This window comes from Balaenoptera borealis, assembly GCF_965194805.1.
Source record: "Balaenoptera borealis genome assembly, chromosome: 20".
NCBI lineage: Eukaryota > Metazoa > Chordata > Mammalia > Artiodactyla > Balaenopteridae > Balaenoptera > Balaenoptera borealis.
This window is the reverse complement of record NC_138879.1, coordinates 57,295,167-57,318,294: the sequence shown is the minus strand read 5'-3', so window position 1 is coordinate 57,318,294 and position 23,128 is coordinate 57,295,167. Positions and strand designations below refer to the sequence as shown.

The 23,128-nt window shown below is 43.3% G+C and overlaps 1 protein-coding gene and 1 pseudogene across 3 annotated transcripts in view; one reads left to right on the top strand and one right to left on the bottom strand.

The window, feature by feature from the left end:
• LOC309618894 (heparan sulfate glucosamine 3-O-sulfotransferase 3A1) overlaps window positions 1-23,128 on the top strand; it is a 296,024-nt gene that overhangs the window by 163,467 nt on the left and 109,429 nt on the right. The window lies entirely within an intron of this gene.
• On the bottom strand, window positions 7,665-21,473 carry LOC309619355 (uncharacterized protein C3orf38 homolog pseudogene; annotated as a pseudogene). The gene is made up of 3 exons: window positions 21,378-21,473; window positions 17,500-17,503; window positions 7,665-13,984 (listed from the first exon to the last, which is right to left on the bottom strand). The product of its transcript is annotated as an uncharacterized protein C3orf38 homolog pseudogene (transcript).

Genomic DNA, 23,128 nt, shown 5'->3' with positions numbered 1-23,128 from the left:
CTGGCTGTGAATTATAATTTCCTGAGGAGTGTGTGTGCGCGTGCGTGTGTGTAATAGTCCAACAGCCATTCCTACTCCATCAGAATTGACGCTCCACCCCCATCCCCTTCCCATAGGCTCTGATTTGATCTGGAGAAGATCCAGCCAACAGTAATTTTTCAAAGTGTCCTTGAATGTGGGGCTTTAAAGCCACTTCTTATGTTTTTCAAACACAAAAGCCAGAGAGACTTCTAGGTACAGTGCATAAATCTTAACTGTATAGCTCAATAAACTTCTACACCTGTGTATTCACTGTCCAGATCAGAACAGTGCATTTACAACACAGAAGGCTCCTGCGTGCCCCTCCCAGTCAATGACCCCTCTCTAAGGCGGTCCCTACTCTGACTTCTATCACCAGAGGTCAGTTTTGCTTGTTCTTTTTTTCCAGTTTTATTGAGATATAATTGACATATACTATTTTTTCCCTACCTCTATGTTTCCCCTTCCCCTTTCCCTCTCCCCACTGGTAACCACTAGTTTGTTTTCTATATCTGTGAGTCTGCTTCTTTTTCGCTATATTCACTAGTTTATTGTATTCTTTAGATTCCACATATATGTGATATCATACAGTATATGTCTTCCTCTGTCTGACTTATTTCACTTAGCATAATGTCCTCCAAGTCCATCCATGTTGCTGCAAATGGCAAAATTTCCTTCTTTTTTTATGACTGAGTGGTATTACATTGTATATATACACCACATCTTCTTTATCTGTTCATCTGTTAATGGACACTTAGGTTGCTATGGACATTGGGATGCATGTAACTTTTCGAATTAGTGTTTTGTGTGGTTTTTTTTTCGAATATATACCCAGGAGTGGAACTGCTGGGTCATATGGTAGGTAGTTCTATTTTTAGTTTTTTGAGGAACCTCCATACTGTTTTCCACAGTAGCTGCACCAATTTATATCCCCACCAACAGTGCACTAGGATGCCCTTTTCTCCACACCCTCTCCAACATTTGTTATTTGTGTTCTTTTTGATGATAGCTACCTCACAGGTGTGAGGTGATATCTCATTGTGGTTTTGATTTGCATTTCCCTGGTGATTAGTGATGATAAGCATCTTTTCATGTGCCTGTTGGCCATCTGTATTTCTTCTTTGGAAAAATGGCTATTCAGTTCTCTTGTCCATTTTTTAATCAGGTTGTTTGTTTGTTTGACATTCAGTTGTGTGAGCTGTTTATATATGTTGGATATTAAGCCCTTATTAATCATATCATATGCAAAAATCTTCTCCCATTAAGTAGGTTGTCTTTTCGTTTTGTCAATGGTTTCCTTTGCTGTTAGTTAAATGGAATGATATTGTATGAACTCTTTTGTGTGTTTTCTCTTTTTTTACGCTCAGAAGTCTGTGAGATTCATCCATGTTGCTGCTTGTATCAGCAGTTCTTTCTTAATGCTATGTACTAGCCCATTGTTTGAGTCAGCTATACTTTATTTATCCATCAGACTGTTTCCAATTTGGGGCTAACAGTAAAGTCACTATGATAAGTTCTGTGTATGTCTTTGGGGACACAGGTACCCGTCTGTAATGGAGTAGAACTGCTTTTGGACCACCGTTGCAGGAGTAGAATTTCTGGAACATAGTTTAGGTGTGTGCTCAGCCTGAGAAGATCTTGCCAAACGTCTTTCCACGGTGGTAGTACCGATTTACACGCCCACCCACAATGCGCTAGAGTTCTCATTGTTATGCATCCTCATCAGCACTTGGTATTTTCAGTCTTCTCAATTTTATTCATTCAGGTGGGCATATAGTAAGATCCCACTGTGGTTTCAGTTTGCATTCCCCTGATGAACGTGATGTAGAGCACATATTAATATATTTGTTGCCATTTGGGTCGTCCCTTTTGTGCAGTGCACATTTAAGTATCCCGCTCACTTTTCAACTGGATTTTCTTTCTTTTTAAAACTATCTATTTGTAGGAGTTGCTCACATACTTTGGATACAGGTCCTTAACTGGTTATGTGCATTGCAAATATTTTGTCCCAGTCTGTGGCTTGTCTTTTACTCTCTTAACAGAATATTTTAATGAATGAAAGTACTTAAATTTAATGAAGTCCAATTTATCCATTTATAAATAATTTTAATTTATTTTTAGAAAATCTTCTTTTACCGTTATTTTTTATATCCTGTTTAAGAAACCTCTGCCTTCTCCAAGAATATGAAGATATTATCATTTTTTTTTCTAGAATGTTCTACTGAATCCTTTCCTAGTAGCAATAAAGGCAGAACCAGCTACTTACTTAACTTGGAGGAAGGGGAAAAAAGAAAATAAAGGAGAAAGTGTGCAAACATGGAATAATACCTCAAGATCGTATCTCACTGTAATTTTAGTTATGGGATTTTAGGCTTTTACTCAACTGCGTGTTCTCCTCTTTGCACCCAGTCCGATACCAAGCTCAGCTGAATTCAATTTGTGCTCAAGTTCAGCCTCTGCCCTCCATCCAAAGAAAGAAAAGACAAGAAGAGCAAATATCACAGATGATTGGTCAAAACTGGGCGAAGCCTTGGACGTCATAGCCCAACCAAAGTCTCCCCATCACTGCTGAGGAAGCAGATGAGACTCACCTGGGTCATACACCTAGTTAGTGGCAGGGCCAGGATTTGATCCCAGGACTCCTGCCCTCCTGTTCACAGACCTTTCCCACATCTCACAGCTTCCTGGAAAACCCAAGGGCTATTTTTTTTGTTTTGTTTTCTTGTTTTATTGGAGTATAGTTGCTTTACAATGGTGTGTTAGTTTCTGCTGTACAATGAAGTGAATCAGCCATGTGTATACCTATATCCCCTCCCTCTTGGACCTCCCTCCCACCTCAACCCCCAATCCCACCCATCTAGGTCATCACGGAGCGCCAAGCTGAGCTCCCTGTGCTATACAGCAGGTTCCCCCTAGCTATCTGTTTTACACATGGTAGTGTATATATGTCAATCCTAATCTAAAGAACCCACAGGGGTTTCAGCCATGAGACTGCTTTACTGTTGACTCGACAAGTAAGCAGAAGACTTATGTGTTTCTTATTCATTTCCTCTATTGAATTATGAACAGCCAACCAGCCAGACATTAAAACAACATAAGCTTTGGTGGCAGGAGGGGCAGGGCAGGTGTGGAGAACAGAGGGGAAGAGAAAAAATATTGACATTAGGCGACACTTCAGGGCTTGCGGGTTTAGGACCAATTTTGAAAAGGGATTTAATTCCTTCCAAGCAGACCATGTTAGCTCCCCCTTGCTCCCTCCCCCTGTTTCCACTGGCTCCAGGCACCAGTAATGAGACTGTGAATATCAGCGAAGCACTTGCTTCATCTTTTCTTCAGGCAAAAGCATTGATTTAGACCAGAGGTTTCAAGCTGGAAGCCTGTGGGCTGGATGAGGCCCATAGATGGGATCGTAGATATATGTGTTTAACAATTAAGCCAATTTTTAAAAAACAGTTTCACATTGAAAAAACCAGAGCTTCCAGGGTCTCCTGAAAAATGAATATATATGGCAGTACTGGGTGTGCATTGTGACTTGGCAACGACAGGCTTGAGTTGGATTAACTTGCTTCCTCTCCTCCACTGCTTCACTTGTTCACATCACTTGTCTCCTCCGTGGACAGTTGATTCGGGGGCCCTGATTTAAACAATGACACGAATTAGATAGTATTATTTTCTGTTTACAAATACAACATGCCCTGAAATAAAAAACAACTTTTAAATTATATTTCTTCACTATCAGCTGATGCTGGTACTTGTTCCACTGCACCTGGCCACAGCAGGACTCATACATATATAACACACACACACACACGCACTACTGGTCAGATCCTTTCAGCCCCTCTTGATCTGCAGTTGGGGCATCACTGATCCTGGGGTATTTCAGCCTCTAGTCGGTTGCTAGTTGGAATATAGGCATTAAATTCCTCATTGACATCTTCCTGCTACTCCTTCTGAACACTAAATGCCTTCAAAAGGATTTAAGGGCTTCCCTGGTGACACAGTGGTTGAGAATCTGCCTGCCAACGCAGGGGACACGGGTTCGAGCCCTGGTCTGGGAAGATCCCATATGCCACGGAGCAACTGGGCCCGTGAGCCACAATCACTGAGCCTGCGCGTCTGGAGCCTGTGCTCTGCAACAAGAGAGGCTGCAATAGTGAGAGGCCCGCGCACCGCGATGAAGAGTGGCCCCCACTTGCCACAACTAGAGAAAGCCCTCGCACAGAAACGAAGACCCAACACAGCCATGAATAAATATAAATAAAATAAATTAAAAAAAAAAAAAAAAAAAGATATTAGCTCAAAAAAAAAAAAAAAAAGGATTTAAAATTATGTGGGCATCACCCTTTCTGTAACGGAGCCAGTGGCTGCATCAGTGTAACTCTCCATCTCTCCTGGATCTGGCTTTCAGCTTTGACATCAACACCAATTTCCCAAAATGACTGAAAAGACTCTTGAAGGGGAACCATGTAGCAGCACCATCTTGACCTCAGTCATGTCCAGTTCCCTCTCTCTGGGCAGTGAGATTCACCAGGAAGGAGATGCACCTTGGGTAAAACAAACCACCGCAGAAATAAAGATCAGACACTTTTACTACAATTTAAAACAAAAACAGTCCTCTACCGTAAAATCCGAAAGGTTCCAAAATTTCCTTATTTGAAAACAAACAAATATGCTTTTCTTTTAAGAGAAAGGAATGGTGACCTATTCACTCTCACCCTGGGGGAAAATATATTATTGGAAAGTTTTTACTTTTTTGAACTCGTTCCAGGGATGCGATGAACAAGGCTCGATTCTGTGGCTGTATTTCCTGAAGTGTCATTATCCTTCTGCCAGAACAACTAATGGATGGCTGGGAGGAACGATACAATTTGGAGGCAGTTAATTCTGCTTCAAGTCCCAATTCACCCATGCTAAATAGCACTTGAATCCCGGTTCAAGATTTAGAGGCCAGTGGAAGTCAGCCTGGGCTGCTCTTCGTCGGGGCTCATTCTGCAAGGAGCCTGCCTTTTGTGCCACCTCCTCTTGGTCCTGTGCTTGGGGGCAGTTAGATGGGTGATGGGGCCTCCCTTGTTCAGCTGACTGGGGCCCTGGGCTGCTTTTTGCCCTGATTTCCGGTGCAGAGGGAGCCCCTGGTGATCTGGTGGTGGTACTTGCTCCACTGAACTGGGCCACAGCAGGACTCATGCTGCCATCTGCTTGCAACACTGCAACAAAAACACAACAAGGAGTCTGGTTTTGTCTCCCTCAGCGATGCTGCGTGGTCCACTCTGCACTGGAAATGGACCCAGCGAGCCAAAGAGGCTTCACATGAGCTCGCCAGCGTCATCCCAAACCCGAGGCAGAGCCAGGGACCAGCCCGCAGATAACCCTGCTGGGATTACAAACACATCAACTTCCGCCTATGATTTATAAACAAGTGGAAATTGTTATGAAACAACAGCTGCTGAGAGGTCAGCCTTCAGCCCACCCCGTGCCTTTCTCTTCTTCCAGGACAAAGGCGCTGCAAGCAGCCCTGGGGAGCAGGGACTCTGCTAGGAAACCCGCTCAAGGTCAAGTGGCCTCCCCTTCCATCAACGCCTTCTAGAAAGTTTGCTCGGCAGAACCCCCGCTTGCCCTCCCTCCAGGGTCTCACCTCGGACTTGGCCGCTTACTCACCACCACGGGCAACTTGCTCAGCATCCTCGTGCCTCTGTTTCCTCGTCCTCGCCCTGCATCTAGTGTGCGCACTATGAAGGATGCGTTAAAGGGTGCGCACATAGCAAAAGCAGGAAACGTTAGTTATCGTCATTAGCTATCATCGGGGGGTCCACTCTGACCACAATGGGTGAGTCAGGCTGGAAGCGGGGGATCAAGCAGATACAGGGGACAGAGCCCCAGAGTTGGGCTTAAAGCCAGTCCTTGTTTTCCAGGCCCCCACTGAAATCACTGCGAGGTGGATCCACTCCGTGACAAGGGGACCTCGGCTAACACGTGGTGGCCCTCAGTGCTTGGTGTGGCTCCACGCGGCTCACATATGTTGACTCCTTGCAGATGTCACCACAAACCTAGGACGTTGTAACTGTTTGTATCATTATCTCCATTTCTCTGAGGAGGCTGAGGCCTGTGGACGTGCCTGCCCAAGGCCACATGGGATCCTAAGGCTGCCCGACTAGCTCGCAGCGTGTGCTCTTACCCACACCAGCCTCCACCAGTCAGAGCTCAGGAGATGGCGAGTCCTAGGACTAGATGGGCTGTCCTGGGCTCACCCCTCTAGAGCTCCTTGCATCGAACTCCTTCATTTTGCAGAGGAGGGAACTGGGGTGAAGAGATGGTTTTGGAGGAGGCCGTGTAGCAGGGCAGTCTGAATCAGAGAGGCCGCCCAGAGTCCTAACTGTGCTGCAGACCAGCCCGTGACATCAGGCAGCTCAGTGATCTCCAAGTCACATCTGGGTATGATCCCACACCTGGGTCTTGCCTCCTGCCTGCCTCACAAGGTGCAGGGAAGACCACCCGGGAGGCCTGGGCCTGGTGAGCGCCCCCTGGATGGCGATGGGGCCGCAGTTCTTGCCCAGGCTTATGCAGCCTGAAGCGGTGGAGCCTGGAGGCCTGACCCAAAGGCCGACTCCAACTCCAGGATTCTCTTGCCTGCTGCTCACTGCCTGGAGAGCAGACACAAAACCCAGCCAGAGGTCTGGTGAGGTCCAACCTTGACTCCACCTGACGTGGTTCCCAGACCCTCAGAGCCTGGGAGGGTCACAGCACTCGGGGCAGCAAGAAGCAGGCCTGCCTACGTAAGTCGGTGCAGCCACTGTGGGAAATGGCATGGAGGTGCCTCAAGAAGCTAAACATAGAGCGACCATGTGATCCAGCAATCCCACCCCTGGGCATGGATCCAGACAAAACTGTAATTCAGAAAGAGCCCTGTGCGCCCCTGTGTCCAGAGCAGCACTATTCACAGCAGCGCAGACATGGAAGCACCCAAATGTCCGTCCACAGGTGAAAGGGTGAGGAAGATGTGGTGCATGGGCACAATGGAGTATCACTCAGCCACAAGAGAAAGAAATCATGCCATCTGCCGCAATGTGGATGGAACTAGAGATGATCATACTAAGTGAAGTCAGTCAGGGGCTTCCCTGGTGGCACAGTGGTTGAGAATCCGCCTGCCAGTGCAAGGGACACAGGTTCGAGTCCTGGTCCGCGAAGATCCCACATGCCGCGGAGCAACTAAGCCCGTGCGCCACAACTACTGAGCCTGTGCTCTAGAGCCCCAGAGCCACAACTACTGAGCCCGTGTGCCACAACTACTGAAGCCTGCGTGCCTAGAGCCTGTGCTCTGCAACAAGGGAAGCCACCGCAATGAGAAGCCCGCGCACTGCAATGAAGAGTAGCCCCCGCTCGCCGCAACTAGAGGAAGGCAGTGCGCAGCAATGAAGACCCGACGCAGCCAAAAATAAAGTAAATAAATAAATTTTAAAAAAAAGTAAGTCAGAAAGAGAAAGACAAATACCATATGATATTCCACTTATATGTGGAATCTAAAATATGACACAAATAAACTTATCTATGAAACAGAAGTGGACTCACAGGCAGAGAGAACAGACTTGTGGTTGCCAAGGGGGAGGGGGAGGGGGCGGGGGGGAGGGATGGATTGGGAGTTTGGGGTTAGGAGATGCAAACTATTATATATAGAATGGATAAACAACAAGGTCCTACTGTATTCAATATACAGTACTGAACTATATTCAATACCCTGTGATAAACCATAATGGAAAAGAATATGAAAAAGAATGTATATATATGTATAACTGAATCACTTTGCTGTACAGCAGAAATTAACACAACATAGTAAATCAACTGTACTTCAATTAAAAAAAAAAAAGACGGCCTGCCTGTAGGAGGCCTGCTTTTCCCAGATCCAGGGGTCAGGTTAAACTGGTCCTCGTATTTGCCAGATGTCCGTTTTCTAAGGCTCAGTTCATCTCTGTTCATTGCCAGGTGCTAGGTACACACAGATGCACACGGAGAACGTAGAGAGGAGAAGCCTGGAAAGTACCCAATGACCATGCATGGGGGGTGAGAGGAGTTTAAGAGAGCTATGTGGGAATTCCGAGAAGGGTTTGGTTAACACGGTTTGGGGAAGAGGAGGGTGACACCCAGCGAAGTGCTGAGCGCTTTGTGTATGAAAGCGCATTTCATCCTTGAAGCATTCTCAGAGATAAACACAGTTAATTTCACAGCTGGAGCTTAAATGACTAAAGACACATACTCAGAAGGGTCAGAGTTAGAAGTTGGAACCTAAGTCTCTATTGAAGCAAAACTCCAAACCCTTGCTGCTATAGCACATTGCTTCTCGGCATTTATGGAGCACCTGCTGTGTACCAGGTACACTGCAAAGGACGTTGTTACCTTATTTAATCCTCAAAGAACCCTTTGGAGACAGATGCTATTTGTCCGGATTTCTAGTAAAAGGAGGCTTCAGTAACATGCCCAAGGTCCCATAATAAGTAAGTAAAAGGGCAAGATTTGAACTCGACGTTGTTGAGCTCCAAAACGTATGCCCCTTTTACTGCACTTTAATTTTTCCCTTTCTCTTTTTTTCTACAATTTTTAAATGAAACATTCCCAAATTTGATCAGGAGTTTGATAATGCGTTGCCATCTTTGCCAATGAGCATATTCATCACCGTCACTACCAGACCTTTTCTTCTTATCTTAGGGACCAAATACTACCTCTCTGGCCCTGCACAGCTGCCGGATCACATCACTTCCTGTGGTGTAAGACTTCTAGGTCAAGTAGCATGGCGGTGCTGTGACCTTTGCATACCTATCCCATAAGTACCCCCTCCAATCCAGAGTGACCACCTGTAATCCTTCCTTCCACCTGTGTCTGGCATCCCATCAGTTAACAGATCCCTGACTTTCAAAGGCAGCTCTTCCCTTTCCATATACGCTCTCAAGTGTAGGGAACTCCCTCAAACTCCATCTCTGGTTTAAATCTCACCTTTAACCTCGGGGCCCAGATACATGACTTCCTAAAGGGCAGCAGAGGAGATAAATCAGGATGAAATAGGACAGCATCCTCACTGAAATATATAGAATGTATAATGGGGAGTATAAAGAATTAACTGGTTTAATGATTTTTCTGCTAAGATTATGGAAAGGTGACCAAGAATATATACCCTGTCATCCTGAGTGCAGGAAGAAGCTTCCGAGCCTTTTCTCTAAAGGCAGCACTTATTTGTCAAAGGAGACATTTTTCAGACAAAATCCACGGCCTCTGCGTAGTTGCTTTCCTTTCGTTGTTTTTTGAGCCCTCTGTTGTTCTTGCGTTGTGAGAACTCTCTCCTTTGGCTGATGGCTCTCTCGCTAATCTCTTTTTCTTTGTCCCCTGCAACCCAGGAGGTGATGGAACAGTAGGGCAGCAACAGACAGGTGGAAAGGAATGCAGGTCAGTCCAGGAATAACCAAACTGGCCCTGCTCCTCAGATAGGGTGACCAACTTGTCCCAGTTTTCCCGGGGACTTTCTCAGTTTTAGAATGGAAAGTCCCGCTTCCTGGGAAACCCCAGTCTCGGACAAATCAGGGTGGTTGGTCACCCTGTCTTTCTAAGATGAGAATAAAAAGGGGTACGCGTGTAAAATTACTGTAAAAAACTAAAAATTTTCCTAGAGTTTCTTTTCTTTGGAACTAAGGAGACTTTCTAGAGATGACAGTCCCCTGGCAGGTGTGTTAGAAACACATTACTGAGCCCACCCCAGAGTTCCTGCTCAGGACGTCAGGGTAGAGCGGAGAATCTGTGCTCCCGGTAAGTTCCCGGGTGATGTTGATGATGCTGGCCCAGGGACCACACTTTGAGAACCACCGCTTTCCAGTTTATGGGCCTTCCCTCCAGGAAGTGCAGGATTCCTCCGACTGTGATCACACCGGAACCATCTTGCCACTAGGCCTGACCTTGTACGTGCCCATTGAGCCATTTTATTCTTGCTAAAGTCTTTATTGTGCAGACAGAGAGAGTGAGTGCCAGACCAGCGACGTTGCCACTGTTGATTAATGAGCCCCCTACAGCCCTTGAGCCTTCGGGAGACCCTGGCATGCAGCTTTTGCCCTCAGAGCCCTGCATTTGGGGGAGAGAAATAAAGAGGTCTCTTTAGAAAGCCCCCGGGTGAAGGCTTGGAGGGGCTGGGCGAAGCTACAGATCACTGGAGAAAGCCCAACCTGACCCTCTCCAAACCCACAACAAAACCTTTTCTTGAGTGATTAGCCCCAGAGAAAGGTGATTTGTTAAAGCCCTGGGTTCACTGCTTTTGTGTCCTGGGCCTAGGACATCTGGCAGGAGCCAGAGAGCCCTCTGATAGCGGGCTTGAGCCCCCATTCTCATCCACTGGACTGTGCATCATTGAAACACTGGCCACTCATTCTCATGCTAATCCGTGAACTCAGAGAGCAGATGTGAAACATTTGGTTCTGTTCTTGCTCACTTGTAAAGAACTAATGCAACTTTTTTAAAAGGGAAGGGCAGAGCTGGGCTGAGAGAGGGGTGAAGGTGAAGGGGGAGAGAGAAAAGGAGGGGACTGGGGTGAATTCCAGAAAGAAAGGAAAGTTTACTTGAATGACTTTCTCTCTTGGTGGGCAAAGCGCCGCAGCTTATGCAAACTCCAGCCAAATCAGTATAAGACAGGAAATGCAAATTAATATTAAAGTGGTGGGATACCTCCAACTTGCAAAGTAGACAATATTTATAGGATGCAAAGGCAGAAAGGCATAGAAGGCTCTCCCCAGTAAGCTCCCATGAGTCTTTTTCTCTCTGTCTTGTGCAAAAGCTTTATCTTCTGGGGCATGGAAACTTTATTCCAGCTCCTAAAGATGTGCTTGACAAACTTATGGCACACTTTATTTTATAGTTAGCATGCCGTTTGAAAATTGAGATAAGTTTAAGGGGAAGCTGGTAGTTGTTCAAAGGAATATATCTGTATTTCTATATGCATTTTCTTTTTTCTCTATTGATTGAAAAATACATATGGATTTATAGAGCGAGGGACAGATAAATAACTTCTAAAGCTGTCAGGCATTTAATACTGTTATTCCTATGTGGTTCATTTGACTAAAGTGCCTGTATTATTGATTACATTGTAAATCTGTTAATGACAGCATTAATTCAGTGGAATATCTAGATTTGTTTCCTACACTGTCATCAGGAAAATTCTTACGGAGGAAGACTTACGATACATTTGCTGATGGCGGACTGTCCCTCTTGCCCAGGATTTGTGGCCTATTTAATGCATGCCACAGACACAGGCTGACATCGGCGAAGCATGCCAACTCGAAATTGTTTACAACTGTCACCCAAATGTCCTCTCCGTGCCACCAGCTAGCATCACTCACTTTAACAGTTCTGCCGTGTCAATAGCCTCTATGTGCTAAGTGACCAGACTGCTGCCTTCCACGTTTGCACCTTTCAAGAAGTCTCTGAAGTTAGGGTTGTCCAGACTTCCTCAGTGGTGAGAATAACCCTTCCCTCGGGGTAAATGCTTGTTATTCAAAGAACTTTCTGGGCCCTCCACTAGAGATCCTTATTCAGTAGTGAGGGCAGGCAGGGGTTCTAGCACACCTAACCAGGGTCCCAGGTGAGTCTGGCCGGCAGAAAACTCTGGGTCACATCGCCCAAAAGAGTGTGTTTGTGACAGGTTTGGTGAGAGCAGGGGTCTCACGTATAACCTGAGCTGCATGCCTTCTGCCCCTTCTCTGGTGCTGCGCTCCACCTTTGCCGTTCAGGTGTTTCGGAGACCACCTTTGACCTTTAACACCTTGGCATGCTTGTTTCACTTTACTGCCATTACCTGGAGTCCTTGGCTACTTGTCTCCTGGTAGCTGGTACTCGGTTCTCTCTCCTGTCGGTGGCTCCCTGTGTAGGAGGACGGACACAGGGACACTGGGTGATTAAGTCCCTTCAGATTCTGCTCAGCTCCAGGAGAGCAGCTTGGGATCCTGGTGAAACAGCTCTTTTTAGTTTTGCCACCCAGAGAGACCCTGAGAAGGGGCTAATTTGATCACAACGTGACACTGATGTCAGGGCCACCACCTCGTGACTGCCCTGTCCCCGAGTTGTCGTTCCTTCTGTCACTAACTGCCCTCTTTTCCATACCTGTAAACTAGATAACACACACACATGCACACGTACACCCTTTCCAAAATTCTCAAACATGTTTGTAAATAGCCCTACCTATGGGTGAGGTCCAGTCATTTCTCGGAGGGCTACTGGGCTCTTCCAAATTGGAGGCTGTGATGAGGCACCTGAGGTGACCCCAAGCATCCATATATAGATAAAGAGGCCTCCTCTTTCCTGAACGCAAGGAGGAGCTCAAAAAACGGTGTCGCAAACTGCACCGGCCACTGTGGGCAGCTCGGCCAAGATACCACGCGCCGAACCTTTAAAAAGAGTCGTCATTTCTTCCCGGTTCATTTCATCGTCTCTGCCCACGTTTATCGCCACCTCGATGCTGTTACTCATGCCGTTCCCCTTGCCTGGAAGTCCTCTCCTTTCCTTCCACCTACCCAAACTCTAAGCGTTAAAAAAAGGAATCTTCTCCTCAGGCTTCTGATTCTTCCAGCCTTCGGTGAGCAACTTCTTTTCTGAATTTCTAATCCTGCGTGGTCTTTTTTTTTTTTTTTTTACAACATTTTAAAGTGGGATTTATTTGATGAATTGCATGAAGCTTTCAGATCATTTGCTGCAACTCAAGTAGAAGGAGGCAAGTGTTCACATAATATGTTAGCCTGTAGTCAAGAAAGACATTTCAGCTAAAATACGTCAATCCCCGAATCTGAAATCATTTAAACATTACTGATGTAGTATTTGGAAGAATTTCTGTATACAAGATTTTTCAGACCGACATACAGTACTCAATGCTTCAAGGGCTAGGTAAAATTAATTCTCTTTTGTTCAACAATGCCTCCTTTCCACTAGATAAAGTTTGGTCTCCAGTCCCACTATCCAGTGCCTGCCTTACATTGAGTCGTACTTCACTGGACCACATAAAGTGTTTACATTATAAAAGGCTTCTAGATCACTTGGTTCAAGTGTAATAGCTGGTTTCATTAATGTCCCAGGAGCAAGGGGACTCTCCAATAATTCTCAGGTTGATAAATTTGATTTTCCAAGTATTCTCCCCAAAAGGGCAGTGGATGAGTCCAAAAATCTGTTCAAAAATGCCCAAACAGGTGTTCCCTCGGTGGACGGTCCCAGCAAACTCCAACCATAATGAGACCATGGGGAGAAGAAGCGCGTTTCAGTCCAGGGGAATTTAGTGTGGGACTGAGAAAAAGATATTCTTCATTCACTAGTGACAGCAGACGAAGGCTCACAATTTCTGCTCCATGGTAGTCTATCACATTTTGTTTCAGATGTGTTGTAATAGAACCTAAGCTTGACATCATGCCAGAAGTGCTGTGGCCCCCATTCTTCTTGAGGTGGTCCCAGAATAGCATTCTGAGAATTAAGAAGTTCAAAGAACCAATGACAGAATTCTTCACCTAATCGACGAAAATCAAACTTTTCAGCTTTTTTATCTTCTTTCTCCTGCTGTTCAAAGAGTCTAATGTCCTCTGTCTTAACTGGCTCTAGCATTTCCTTCAGTTTCGGTTGTGACTGCTTTTTCCAGTAATCCTTCACATGCTGAATAAGATTGTGTTTTTCAGTAGCTGGAGGTATAATAACCCCCTGTGCTGCCAAGTACTTAAATATGATTTCTCGGTGGACTTTTTTACGCCTCCGAAGTTCTTCTGCACTTTGTACACTGACATTGCGCGAATGGCATCTTGGTGGCCCTCAGGCTGCACCAGGCGGTTGGTGATGGTGTCGCACAGGGCCACGATCTCGTCGTTGCCCAATAGGCCGAGCACGTTACGACAGCCCTCCATCTCTGGGTAGCTGAGCCCCGACTTCTCGACCCCCAGAAAAGGGGGGGAGAGGATGCCAATAACGTCGCCCCCTTAGGCCCACCAGGCTGGCACCTTGGCAACAGATACCCTAATCCTGCGTGATCTTTATTGCACAATTTGCATTTGACTGCTTATCGTTTGTATCATTAAATATCATTTCAATTATACATTTTCATTAGATTCATGGACATTATAAATTCCATTTTGGCATTCCTTTGGCCGAATTCTATTTCTTTGATGGGCACTTATTTTCTTCCTTCTACTGTTAATGAGCTTTTCGAGTGCCTGCCTTCTGTTCTAACTAGATGGTCAGTTAGTGTGTCAGTTGGAAAAGACCTACTGAACACCCACCATGTGCTGGGGAAATGTGTTGAAGGCAGATTTATTTTCACTGTCATGGAGCTCACAATCTTCCAGTTTTCTCCAGTAAGAAACCACTGTTTCCTCAAAGAGAATTACATGTTTTAAAGTCCTTTATTCCTGCTGTGGAGATACCCTCGAAAACAAGATATAAAGCACCCATCCCACAAGTTTGGCTGCAAGATGTTCCCATTGTCATGTCTAAAAGTAAGTAAAAGGGAATAATAGCAATTACATACTTACCATTTTTGAACACTTTCTATGAGTCAGGCACTCTATAAAGCCTTTTATATGTATTAACTCATTTATTGCTCACATCAACTCAATTGTGATAGACAATCACATTACTGTTATCTTCATGGCACAGAAAAGGAAACTGAAGCCAGGAGAGATTAGGTAACTTGTCCAAGATCAGGCAGCTGACAGATGGTGGAGTCAGGGTTAAACCCAGATATTTCAACTCCAGAACTCAGCACAATATAAATGTTAGTTACTCTTTCATATAACCCCTCAGTCCCTCGTCTGTAAAATGGGGATGTTAGGTTTGATCTGATGTATCCCAGTTTATTTCTATAACGGGGATATGATCAGAAATTCATCTGTGTATAAATTCCAAGGATTTTTTAATGATAAATTTTACTGAATTAAGAGTGTCTACACTTAGTGGTTGAGTATTAGATATGACTCCACCATGATTCAAATGTACATGAAGGTATGATTTATACCTATTTTCCTTCTGTCAGCAGTCCTTCATTATGTCAGTTTGGTGATGTAAATTTAATGAAGTTAAACTGCAGCTGCTCAAAATTGTGTGACTAATGACATTGCACTTCAGTTATAATTGGTACTTGATCCAAGGATGCTAGAGGTACACCTGGCAAGGTTAGTTCTACAAAAGGACCAGCAGGGCTGGTGGCAAATGCTTGCTATCCTGTGAAGTCATGTGTGTTGGCCACATTGATAGAGAACATTTGCTAAGAAGCCTTCTGGGGCACACCGTTGGCCCCCAGATCACTGCAAGTGCAGTGGAGTGGAAAGATCACAGCCAGGCAGATCCGCCACGCACCCCTGCTGACACCTGTTCCACTTTCTGAGCCTGGCCCAGCATCTAAGATCCTGTAGGAGAGCTGTAAGGTTTAGACTTGATACAGATAAAGCATCTAGCATAAAGCTAGTATTTTGGACTTGCCAGCCTCTATGATCATATGAGCCAATTCCAATAAATAAATAAATAAATAAATAAATAAATAAATAAATAAATAAATAAATAAATAAAATATATGGAGAGAGATGCATGTAGAGATGCATGTATGTATATGTGTATTGGGTTGTGATGAAAAATGTATTTTTTACTCTAGGTCAAGGTCAAAAACAGTTTTAAAAGTACTGCCTTAGGTCTTATCATGACCAATAATTGCACTATCTCCAAAAGCCTTGTAACATCACATCTTATTTCTCTAGTCACTCACCTCAGATCCACTGGTGTTACCATTTCTCACTGTTTGATACACACTCACACCTTCCCTTTTCTCCCACTCAGCTTAGGTTCTGTGGTTTTCATACAATCCCTCCCTTAACTTCCTTTTTCTTCTTTGACTTCAGAGTATTTGTTTGACAAACTCCACCTTGGTTTGTCCCTAATCTTGTTGTATTTCAGCCTGGACCCAGGCAACAAACTGCACATGACTCAAGAAAATACAACTGTGCTGATTTGTTGTACTTTAAGTTCGTGGCCGCAAGTGCCAAGTGGGCTACTGTGCTACATGTCTGGATAAATTCACTCCCCTGCTCTTAGACAGTACAGTTTCACACCCTTGTGTTTGTTTTCAATCTCAGGCAAACTCTATCCACAAGGAGGCAAAGACACCTGTTTCCATTTTGTTATGTAACTAAAGATTCCGTGATAAAGAGTGTATTTTTTCCCTAAGACTTAGTAGAAGTCTCATGAAAGGTTTTAATTAACTGGGTTTGGGTCATTGGCCTGGTTGTGAACAAATCACTATGGCCAAGTTCTGGCTTTTGTGCCCACCCCCGTAAAGCAGGCTGGATCCATGCTTCCCAGGCCACATGGGCTAAGAATGAGGGAGTGCTCACTCCCCAAAGAGATGTTTTGGCTCCCCCCCATGTAAAATGAGACAGAGTGTTTGTTCCTACCTTGTATATGAGGTTCATAACACAGTGCCCAGCCCATAGCAAGCAAGCATTAGCTCGATACAAACAGCACATAGAATAATAGCTTTGGGATGTAGACAAAGTTCTACTTAGATAAAATCTATAACCCTAAAAACTTCCATCACTGAACAACCAAAAAATGAAAATAAATAAAATATGATCTCTATTCTTGCTCAAGATTCTAGAACAGAACAACAAAATGCATCTAAGGAAAGAAGAAGAAAGGAAATAATAAACTTACAAGCAAAAATCAATGAATCAGAAAATAGAAAATGGTAGTTTTACTTCTCAGTTTTTTGTTTTTGAACAAAATAAATAAGCGTACATAACTCTGGGAAGCTTAATTAAAAAAATAGAGGGGAGGCTAAAACACAAGTGTACTAAATAAGAATTAGAATCATGAAATAAACGGATACAGTATTTTAAAAATTATAATTGAATACTATACACAATTTGAACACTGCTGAATAGAATGATTTTAGCATGTTTTATGTCTATTAAGCAAATATTATACAAGTGAAACACAAGCATATTGTCATAGAAAGAAATCAAACAATTAAGTACAGCAAAACCAAGAAATCCCCTTTTCCATATCTCTTGAACTCCTCTTCTTAAAGATAACCACCGTCAAGAGTTGAATGTTCATTGTTCTCCCCCACTGAGGCATTTACATATGTGTGTATTTATGTCTTCGGTGTCATATGGGAAAATCCACATGTGAGATAATATTGTCCATGCTGCTCTGGAACTTCCTTTTTCACTTAAGCAAATGAGTTGATGGTAAATCTAGTGTTGACATGTGGATCTACCTTATCCAATTTTACAGCTTCAGCGTGTTCCTTGGGAAGGTAGCCTTTTAAATTACTTAACCACGTCTCTGTTGATGGACATTTAGGATGTTAGCAACTTTGCTGTTATCAACAACATGGAAATTGAGCATCTCTGCCTCTTTGGGCACAAGTGCAAGTATTTCTTTAGCATAAATTCCTGGAAGGATTTATCATTTCTAGTTTGATAGAGGGTGGTAACTCACCTTCCTAAAAGTCGACACCAATATACTTTTCACATTACTCTTTTAGATTTTTTTTTTTTTGCTCATTGTTGAAAATCTTTTCTATCATCAGTGTTTTTACTCTGGCAATTGGATGAGGCCACCCGGCAATATATCTCATGCTTTCACTGCTCCCCAGCAGTAATTTCTATTACTTATTGATCAGAAGAGTCAAAAGATAAAGCTCCCTCCTCAGTTTTCATCTCTCCAGACTTGGGAATATTAGTAAAATTTCTCAGGTTTATGTCTCTTCACCAGAATGGTTTCTAGGTATTGAAACAGACATAGGAGCAGAATCAAGTTTATCCCCAGCTCTGCTCAAATTGAATTAGGTCTCCTCTCTTTTTCTTTCCTTCCTCCCTCTCTCCCTCCCTCCCTTCTTTCCTGATACATTTTGTAATGGGAGAGAGGTAGCTTGTTTCTTAATTTTTACTCATTTCTTTAGGTATTGGCAAAGAGATTTTCTGTGAAGAAATTTCAATCTTAAGGCAGAAGTCGAGTTGATTCTTTTCTATGAATGCAATGGTCTCTTGATCATCACTGACAATATTAATTTTACTTATTGAAAAGTGTTTCTGCTTCTTCTTTTTGCAATTTTACCTGTGGATATTGTTCCTTCTTTTAATGCAATTAAGTATCGATCTTTCCTGGTGGTTCAAAGCAGGTTAACCAAATGTTATTACTGATGTTTGACTATTTTGTAGCCTACAAAAACAGTGAATTCATATTCTGCAAGTCTCGTAAGACCCTCTGTTTCTCTGCCTATGCTTTTCTATGTAGTTTGGTCACCGATAGGGTTACTGGGTTGGGTGGGCTGGCCCCTTGTGAACCAGAACCTCTGAGGGCTTCCCACTGCGGGGCCACACCGCAAGCAGTGTGGGCGGGAGGGGCAGAGGGAGGAGGTTGAGCACTGCTTCCCATTTCATCACCCTGAGGAATTACTCCTCCACTTTTCATACCCACCTGTTGACTATGGCATTGAGACTACACGGGACCACGCTCATCTCTGTGACAGCGTCTCCTACAGCAGGGGTCCCCAACCCCTGGGCCGTGCAAGTGAAGCTTCATCTGCCGCTCCCCATCGCTCACATTACTGCCTGACCATCTCCTCCCAACCACCGCCCCCTGCCAGCTGCTCCCCTCCCCCCCGGTGCCTGGTGCCAAACCGGTCCCTGGTGCCAAAAAGGTTGGGGACCGCTGCCCTACAGCATGTTGGATAGCACTTGGTTCCCTGTATCTACTCTATTCTTCTGTCTTGCTTTCATGCATTCTGCAACATTTCTGGTCTACTTGTTACACTTGTTACACTTTTTCCTTTATTTTCCTCCCCATAAGGTAATGAGCATGCTCACTTGACTATATTGATCTAAATTCTCATGAATGATTTTAAGGAATAATTACTGACTCAAGAAATGTTAGAAAATCTGAATATAACAACCATGATTTTTTAAAATTGTTGATGAATATCCTTCCCCATTAGGGCTCCAGATCTGAATTGCTTTATGGATAATTTTTATATTACTCTCATATAAATAATTTATACTCTTGCAGAGCACGGAAAAAATGTAGAATTTCTCGTGTCCTTTTAGAAAGCCAGCTTAATCATAATAAAAACACCTGACCAAAATTGAATACAATAAAAGTTTAGCCTTTTGAATGAATATAGATACAAGCATCCCAAATAAAATCTTAGCAAAACACATACAATGGCAAAATAAAATAATAATAATAATATAGCATTACCAAGGAGGTGAATATGAGTACACTTCAACATTAACACAAATTGATGTAACATAAAATATTACATCACAGAAAACAAACCAAAAAGAACAGGTATCTCAGTATCTGTAAAAGGCCTTAAACAAAATCTCATTTATAATTAAAGTGTATTTTTATATTAGAAATGAAGTTAGCTAATTCTTTAATAAGATGAAGACTCCTTAGTGGAAAAAAGAACAAACATCATACTTAAAGGTCAAATACAGAATTTTTCCATAAATAGCATAAACAGAAGAAAGACATCATATTTTATCATCATTTTTAAAAAAAATTTATTTACTTATTTATGGCTGTGCTGGGTCTTCGTTTCTGCGCGATGGCTTTCTCTAGTTGCGGCGAGCGGGGGCCGCTCTTCATCGTGGTGCGCGGGCCTCTCACTATCGTGGCCTCTCTTGTTGCGGAACACAGGCTCCAGATGCACAGACTCAGCAACTGTGGCTCACGGGCCCAGTTGCTCCGCGGCATGTGGGATCCTCCCAGACCAGGGCTCGAACCCGTGTCCCCTGCATTGGCAGGCAGATTCTCAACCACTGCGCCACCAGGGAAGCCCTTTATCATCATTTTTGCATTATTTTTATAGTTCTAGCCAATGCAATGTGGCAAGAAAAATGAATGAGTTAGACTTTTTGGAAAGAGGATTTAAAATTTTTGTCAACTAGAGATTAAATAATTGTCTAACTGAAAAACATTGAAACTAGTAAGAGTATCCATTATGGGTGCCAGTTATTGAATATATGTGGAAAAGGTAATAACTTGCTTATATATCAAGGAAAAATCATGAAAAATATCTTGCGGAAAGATTCACTTACAAAACAATCATACATTTAACTCATACAGGAATAACCATAACAAAAGACGCAGGAATTTTATGAAGACAATGAAAAATTCTTCCTGTGGTCATGCAATATAATTCAATAGAACAGAATAATGGTGATGATATAGAATAAGGCATACCATGTTCTTGGAAGGGACTATATTGTATTATATTATATTATATTATATATACCTGAATTTCCCCTCAAGAAATCAGTAAATGAAATTAAAGTCCAGTAAAAATATAAACAGCATATTTTGGGGGGTAATTGATCTAATAAACTTAAATTTCTAGGAAAATAAAGATGTGAGAATAGTCAAGACATTTTGGAATGGTAGTTTAGGGTTTGGAGTCTCACAGTGATAGTACATAGTAAGTACTATAATGATAGTGTGGTAAGTACTATAATGATAGTACTATAATGATAGATAGTAACAGATGAACAGAACAAAATAAAATGTCCCAGGACAGATTCAAGTACGTATCAAGCTAAATATAAGAGAAACATGTCATTTCAAGTCAGCAAGGAAAGAATAGGTATTAGGAAAACTAGTTCATCATTTGTGGGGGGAAAACGTTGAATGGTTACCTTACAACACAGAGAGATTCTTTAGGTAAGAAACGTACTCAGAATATCCCTTTCTTGGTAACTTTCCCTGGTCTCATTCATAATCTCTAGAGATATTTAGTACACTGGATTGAATTCCCCTGTTTATAAAGGAAAAAAAGAGACCTAATCATATACAAAGAAGGAACTATTTTTTAAAATCAATATATATCCATGTCTAAAAATGTTATTTTTTTCCTGGGCAAATGGTCTATAAAAATCACATTCCTATATAGTCTGGGATTTGAATTATTCCAAATCCTTTAAAAGAGTGAGAGCCGTGTCAGAGGCTAAGCTGTAAAAAGCTCAGAGGTGAGCTTGGGCTTTTAGTGTTTAATTAGTAAAGATAAGCATTATCTTTGCAGCCCCAGCTCATATTATGCCAGCAGCTGAAGGGCAGAATGCTAAAGAGAAGGGGCGATCAGATGGATAGAATGACCAAGTCAATGTGCAGAAAAATATCAGCAGTAATGAATCTTGCAGTCTTGCACTCAGTTGCTTAATAATATGTCTGGAAAAGCTATATGATTGTGTAGAGACAATAATCAGAACTAAAAAGGAAAATAAAAACATTTGTTGAAAGAGGTGCTATGCATGGGTGTGTCAAGGCATGCCTTATATGTTCTGATGAGTTAACTGAGCCTCGGGGTCTACACCTACGTCAGAGAGTGTAATGAGCACAAACGTCTCAAGCTGGAAATCAGGTGTGCACAAAGTAACTTTCTCATGCTTCTGAAAACGGAGCTGGATTTCCATTTTTAGCGCCTGTTTTTCACAATGACAGAAATGTAATCTCAGTCCCTTCTGGGGACCCTCAGGTCTCCCCCTCCCTCCCCTTCCCTCCCCCTGCCCCCAGTCTCTGCTCCCACTCCATATCTCTTGCTTGGTCTTAGAGATGCCAAGATATCATAGGGAAGCTGGGTTTTGGCCATTGTCACCCATCCACTGGGCGTCTGATGGGCTGTACTTTGTCCTTCCTGTGCTTGGTCACCAGCCCACGCCTATCACAGTCGCGTCATGCCTTGTTCCAGACCCCCAGACTTCTCCAGACCCTGCATCCTTCCCCAGACCCTGCATCCTTCCCCAGACCCTGCTCCCTCTCAGCTGACTGATTCTTCTTCCGTGCCTCTGGAGTTGTGAGGGGCCCCTCGGGAGTTGTTGCTGGTGCTTTCTGAGGAATCCACAGCCCTTCTCCTCTTCTGCTGTCAAGCCGCTCTGAGGTGGGGTAACTCTTTGAGGCTCGCCGCTTCCCTGGGTCCTGCCTGGGGACCGAGGCACAAGGCCCCTTTGCTCTCAGATTCCCTCGGCTCATCCAGGGGGTCGATGTCTCTCCTCCAGCTCCTGCCTTGGGAGGGGGGCAGATAGGAAGCACCAGGCTGTTGCTCTCCTCCTTTCCCTCTGACTCATACCTCCTTCTCCTATAGCATAAGGAGAGTTTAAAGGTCTCCTCTAGAGGTGGAGGACCAAGGAAACTCACTCTGACGGCCCTTATCCTTCAGGTCTATTATTTATGCCCCACATCCTTCTAAAGTTCACCTAAAAGATTAACTCAATTTTGACCTACTACCATAAGAAGTATGTGATATCTTTTAAATAAAAGAAATACCAATATTATAATAAACCAAAGAAAAAATTATGGACTCAGCATCCTCTACTCTCAGAAGAGAAACTGAGAATAAATAAAAAATAACCATATAGCCCTCCTTGAATCAACTTTTAGCTCTCTATTATTTATTTAAATAGGTCCTGCTTTTCAACTAACAGTTCTTATTTCTCCTTGCTTAACTTATATTGTAGCCTGGAGATTTTGAGAACCTGAGTGGTCAGTCTACTGAAAATGTCCCTTGATCCTTTTGCATGCTAATTCACTTCTTAATAAGGTGTATTTCAAAACCTGCACCCATTTCTTTCATATGTCACAGAATCGGAAAGAATTGACTCAGGACAGAAGCAAGATGCATGAGAAAATCTCTGTGTAATTATCAAGCTTTCCAATTATTTTTGGCTAAATCAATAATTCATGAAAATTACCATTTGTCAAGACCTTAGTTAAAGCCCTATCCCTCGGGGGAGGTGGGTCCCTGGAGAAATAATAGAACAAAGAAAAATCCAGATACTTGGTGAAATGTCCCCCACCTGGTCTCAAAGTAAACCAAACCCTCACTATTTGTAGCTGAGGCTCCTGTACGTTCAGAAAACATTTGTCCTTCGAAGTTCCTGACAACAGCAAGCCTTTGTAAAGTTTAGGATTACATTTCTTGATACGTGTTCCTGAGAACAAGGAATATTATTGGATAGGGCATGGGTAATGGGAGTCCATGGTTCAAAAGCCTTGGAAAACATTGGATTAAGCAAAATTTAACTGGTATCTTTACTGAAAAGTCACTTCAGAGACTGTAACATGCTAATGT